Genomic DNA, 6000 nt, shown 5'->3' with positions numbered 1-6000 from the left:
TTTTTCCAGTTCTTTAGCCATGAGGTTTTTATTGATGTGTCCAGGAGGCAGGTGTCATCAGCAATGTCTAGATCTACGTGTGTGACCTGACCACCGAATTTCACTGTCTTGAAGATCTCTTGCCTCTGAAAGCTAAAGGATATGAAAATCAATATGATAAATTCACTATTAACTCTAGACTAAGAGGTTAGACATCTTGGCTTGTCTTAACGAAAAAAACATGGAAAAAAAAAAAACATTTTTTTTTTCCTGTATATTAGGGACACTGAAAAATTTTGGAGATGCTTTTGAAAGGTTTTTTAAGTCAACAGAATTTAGGGTGCTGGTTGTGTGGCATTTGTCGCTGTTGTGCCTTTTTAGTTCAGTGACAGTGCACAGCCTGACAATAAGGCCAGCGTAACATCAGGCAGAGAAACGCAGCCTGTTGTTCTTAAAGGCGCCTGAAGGTGCAGTGTTGTAAATCCAATTCAGTGTAGTCAGTAGAAGAATTTTCTTGAGAAGACTGTGTCGGTTTTACAGTCACTAAAATTGTCTTTTGGTAAGTTTTTGAAGGTTTCTCTTCCACGTTCCTCTACAGTGGAGTCATTCTCTTGTGCTCAGTTTGAGATTTAGCGCATCATTTTCTGTTCCTTTTTGCTGCCTTCTTTGAGCAGATCTGATCTGTTGTTTCCAACACCATGCTTACAGTTCTTCATTTTTGTAAGCTACTTCCAGCTTAATGCAAGACGATTTTCTCACAGTTGCTGTCTTATTTGAATTACCCGAATTGATTTTTTTTTTTTCAGATGACAAGGCAGTTTCAGTATGCAATGAAATTGTCTCCTCTTTAATTTTCATTTTTTTGGATGATGTTAACATTTCATCATTTGTTTTTATTAGCTCATTCTAGCTATGATTAAAATCACCTGCAAGCTTTTTGTGGCTGGAAGACAAACCTCAGAAGCTGCTTTTTTGCCGCCTGCCAATGTGATTGTCTTTTCTTCACAGCCGTGTATATTCCCTTTTGCCACTTCTAACACCATTTTGCCATGAGCATTTGGGAGGTTCTGCTTGCCTGGCCCTCTCTTACGAAGACATACAGTCCCATTGCAGGGAGACACCTCTCCTTCCAGCTGCCAAAAAATACTAGAAAATTCTTAGTATTAAAGTATGTTTTACTTCAGATACTCAAAATTAGTTTATGCCAAAGCTGAAAATTATGCCTGTCAATGTGGAAAACTTGTTCTTTTAAGAACTGACATTTAAATTCCAAGAATTTCAGTGGTGATTTTCTAATTTGCTTCTTCTGCAAGTATTTGCTTTAAATTTGTTTTCCTGATGGCAACACATACACCATATTCACTGTCATCACACGCAACTTACATGCCCAAACGTTCGGAGGAACGAACAAAACTTTCTGCAGATTAAAAACTGGTGTGCCTGTGTTTTTCCTTACCACCAATCCGATGTACTTTTGTGGGCACGAGAGCTTGTTCTTGCCATCAACAGGTGATTGCGTTATCGAAGTTGGATGAGCTCTTCATCGGCGCTGCTGTGTGAGCAAATTCCGGGTTTAGCCTGTATCCAGCTGTCCCTGCTCTCCCATCCTCACCCACCCATGGCAGTGGGGGTGTGCTGCTGTTAATGGGGGTCTATATGGGGTTTTAGAAGATGGTTTTCTAATGTGGCAGTGCTGGGAGGGTTTTCGTCCTCACCTACTACCCCGACCTGTGTACCTGTGCCGTCACAGTTGATCGGCTCTTACCCCATCTTTTTGGGCTCTTTGCGTGGTGTCACTCACAGTCGGGGCAACTCTCTCTTTCCCTCCAGCTGGGGAACCTGAGTAGTTCATGATTTTATTATTGTTCTTCAATTTGATACAATCTGTTCCTGACCATCTGTACCCACTCACGCTGAGAATATCAATACTGTAATTTTCCATCTCCCTCATAACTTGAGCTGATTTTTCCAGCTTGCAGCATCGTGTGTACATGCCAGGAGCTTGTACATAATGTGGAGTGACTCTGGAGCAGCAGCTACTTCACGGGTCTGGCTCCTTGCAGGATTGGACTGGCGCTTGTTGCACAGGTTCATTTGGGACTATCTACTCATCCAAGGAATTGAGATGGAAATTGTCATGGAGACAAAGTGAAGACTTAGCCAGTAATATTTTTGAAGAGGGAGGTGGTCAGCCTTGCCTCCAGCTCCCACGCGTGAAGAACTGGGAGAGGAATTTCTGTCTGGCCTCTACCGTGGATGTACCCGGCCGTGGTGGACCTGTCGGGAGCTTACATAATCCTGCTGGCATAACTCTGGATCAGAGTCTCCTAAGCAACCCTAACACAGCAAGGTACTAGTCCCAGAAATGGGGAAAAATATGTTTTTGACTCTGGGAGTGTGGGGGGTGTGTATATACTCAGCATAATGCTGGCAATTTATATTTTAGTATACTCAGAATTAAGCAGGTTAAATTAGCTTTTCCTCTGTTTGTTCGTAGCTGGTGCTTAGAGGATTTTGAAAATCCTATTCTCAGCCATCAGCTAATTTCATTTACATCGAAAATACCACAACTGTTATGTGTTGTCTGGTGACCTGTTTTTTCAACGTTTTTTTAAATGCTTTCTTTCTGCTTGTAACATTTTGAAGTAAAATGCTTCTAAATGCTATGTGAATAGAAATCTGATAAATTTGTTCCTTTCATTATTTAGTTAATCCTTCAGGTCCTGCAGATTCCTACATTTGCGTGTGTGTGTGTGAGAGAGAGAGAGAACGAGAGAATATGGGGGAGTATAAAGATGCATAATGGACTACAACAAGAGGTTTCAGTGATGTTATAAACCACAGGAGTGATGTTCAGATAGATTATGGTCCAGTTAACAGAAACTCTCAATAGAATTATATCTTTATAAATCAAAATTTGTCTGTTGCATATTTCCTATATGTGGTTCTGACTCATGAATCTATGCCCTGTAGAAATTTCTATTCCTTCTTGAGTCATGCAAATGTAGCTTCCTATCACCCCAGATCTTGCTTTCTCCAATGATTAGCCCTGTTGCACCCTACTCTGTTGTCATGTAGTTTTTACTTCATGTAATGTCACCATTTGGGAAATATATATATATATAATGTTGTTTTTTTTTCTATTTCAAAAATAATGTGGAATTAATTGTGCCAAAACTGGAGAAGTACAAGAGGCAATCACTACAAATTAAATGGACAAAACAGGAAAGAAAAGTTGATAAAACCAGGATATTTTATGCTACTCTGAGGATGAAGATCTAAATGCAGCAAATCATTGATAAACGCATGTGGGCGTCACCATATAAAGGGGCAATACATTTCTCCATATGAAATGGTTTAGTCAAGTAACAAACAGGTTAACCCCTTCTTCTTGAAGCTATTTTATGAGAATGTTAAGTAAAGCTGAGACATCTTTGTGTATGCTTCTCATTGTGTGCACGAATAAAGGAAAAATAAACATGCCATAAAGCAATGGAGTTAAATAGTCGCTAGATGCTAAATCGTGGCAGTACAGTCTTCAGGGACACAGCAGATGAATATATGAAAGCCTAAGAAGCAACATGGGGTGGATAAAGTCACGGGAGGCAACTTTCTAACCAGAAATGAGAAATAGTTCCTCCTGAGAGAAGCAAGAAGCCATGTGTCCAACATGTCCTCCTTGCTCTCAGGGCGTGAGTCACCAGTGTCACCCTCGGCTGTCCTGCAGTTAGCTGCTACTGCCGGTCAGATGCAGCACTTCAGTTTTTATATCTTATGCTGCATCTGCTGATGGAGATAACGAAATTAACATTTTCTTCTCTAAGATAAATGTTGAGGTGTTGGCCGAAGGAAGTGCTTTGAGTAACAGCCAGATTGGCAAAATCTGGCAGCCCATTTTGAAAAGAGATTGCTCTATGCTCTGCTGCAGACGATGCCCTAAATTTTGTATTGAATTGGTTGTCTTTGAAGCCAGATCTAATACCTCATCCTTTCGTCAATATCCATTTTGCTGGGCAGGTTCACCAAAAGCATCATTGGTAGTTTGCAACATGGTGAATGGATCTGTGGTCTGTACAGTTAGTAAAAGAGAGGAGGGAAAACCACTGTGTCCCTTGTGTGAATCATTATTTTATTATTATGGTGTATTATTAAAATAGTAATTATCATCATTATTTTACTGGAGAAGGCCGTTGCCTGTTTCATTAAAATTAGATGACAAGAAGAGGAACCAGCTTTTGAAACCAATTTGTCAAATGGTGTCCTGTCCTATGCTCCTCTTGGGGCACAGTGATTTTTAAATACATAGCAATGCCTTATTTCCCCATTTTTTCTAGCGTCTCATTTCATTTTTCTATACTTTTACACTGAGGTTTACATATGGGTTTACATACAGGCTTTATGGTTTTTGAACTTCTGATGGCCATTAATGCTTTTGACAATGGTGGTGTATGAGGGGTGAATACCTATGAAATCCTTAGTATCACCAACAAAATGCCAACAACTTTTATTGATGGTTTCTTTATTGCCATTCTTTGAAGTAGCTGGCATGGGAGAATGCACTCACAGAAAGGTAGCTAATCATCAGAACAGCTCATACACAAGACAAATACAGGGAAGAATGCATAACCAGAGAAATAATAGAAGAAGAATTCATTTGGATATTACTGCCAATACATTAGCGGATAATAATAATAATAACAACAACAACAATAATAAATTATTTATCTAGCTGCTGTTACTGAGAGAAGCACAACAGTAATGAGACGAGCACTGTAAGGACAGGACTGCATTACTGAAGTAATTGCAAATATCTGAACCCCTGGGCAGCTGGATACCTGCTTGCTTTTGCAAATGCAACAGGTTTATTGCCTCCCTAAATTCATGTGTAGAACAAATTCAGCCTGCTAGTATGGCTGATGCTAGAATGCCTGCTCATTTTGCTCTGTGGGAGAGCACAGAAATTTGCTGTGGATCCCTCCCCATGCAGAAGTAGAGACGAGGCTGGGAAGTCTTTCTGTGCAGTGTCTCCTGTTTGAGCTTATCCATACACCAAGTCTATAGCATTACCCTAAATTGTAGCATGTTGTTCAATGAAATACAGGCTACAGAGCAGTTTTAACTGAGTGTTGTGTGATTTCTAGGTGTTGGGGTAGTTACTGTTTCTGTTCTTTTCCTTTCCAAGTCATACAAATCCTGCTTTTGAAAGTATCACCTACTAATTTTATAGTAGCTATAGTCCCTTTTAAAGGAGGCAGGCTAGGCTTTAACAGCTGATAGTCTAAAGTACTGTCTCATTCCTTGTACGCATTCCTGGTATGTCCCTTTACGTTTGAAGAAGGAAATTCACTACCTTTTACTTTGGTATGCCTCTTTGAAACGCAAGATGAAATACTAGAAATTTGCTCATTTTTTTATTACCTCTTCTCCTCCATCCCTTCCTTCTCAAGACAATTCTTCATACACAATGCTTTTTTTTTTTCTCTGCCCTCTGTGAAAACAGATGTTTCCAAGCCACTGCTTCTTCCACCTCACTCTCATCAGGAAAAGCTGGAAATAGAAGTAAAATATAAAGTGAATGTTTATTAATGTTTTAGCTGTCTTTGCTGTCTGCGAGCAAACCAAAAACATGTTTTTCATGTTAACCTGTATGAGACTGTATACTGAGGAAGGTATTAGTAATAATGGGTATATATTTTCTTAGACTAATGTTGCTAGTAAAAATGGACAAGCTTTTGTGCACATAAATCCCTTTTCAGAGTGTTTTGATTTCCTATTTATTAGGAAATTATTATGAATGTAATTATATGAATGTAGCTAGCGAATGAATCTTGTTTTAATCATACTTGTGCTTTTAAGTGTGGCAGAATCCTGTTCTGGAGAGCAGACAACAAAGCAGGCACGGTAGTGTTACCATGCATTTGCTGACTCTAATTTGGCCTAATGCAATTTTTCCCTTAGCCTAGTAAAATGACAGAGTTGATTAATGTTGATTAATACTGTTCTTCATAAACTTTTCATGCT

Source organism: Anser anser (genome assembly GCF_964211835.1).
Source record: "Anser anser genome assembly, chromosome: 2".
NCBI classification, from domain to species: Eukaryota; Metazoa; Chordata; class Aves; order Anseriformes; family Anatidae; genus Anser; species Anser anser.
The sequence above is the reverse complement of the archived record's forward strand: the minus strand, read 5'-3'. Positions refer to the sequence as shown.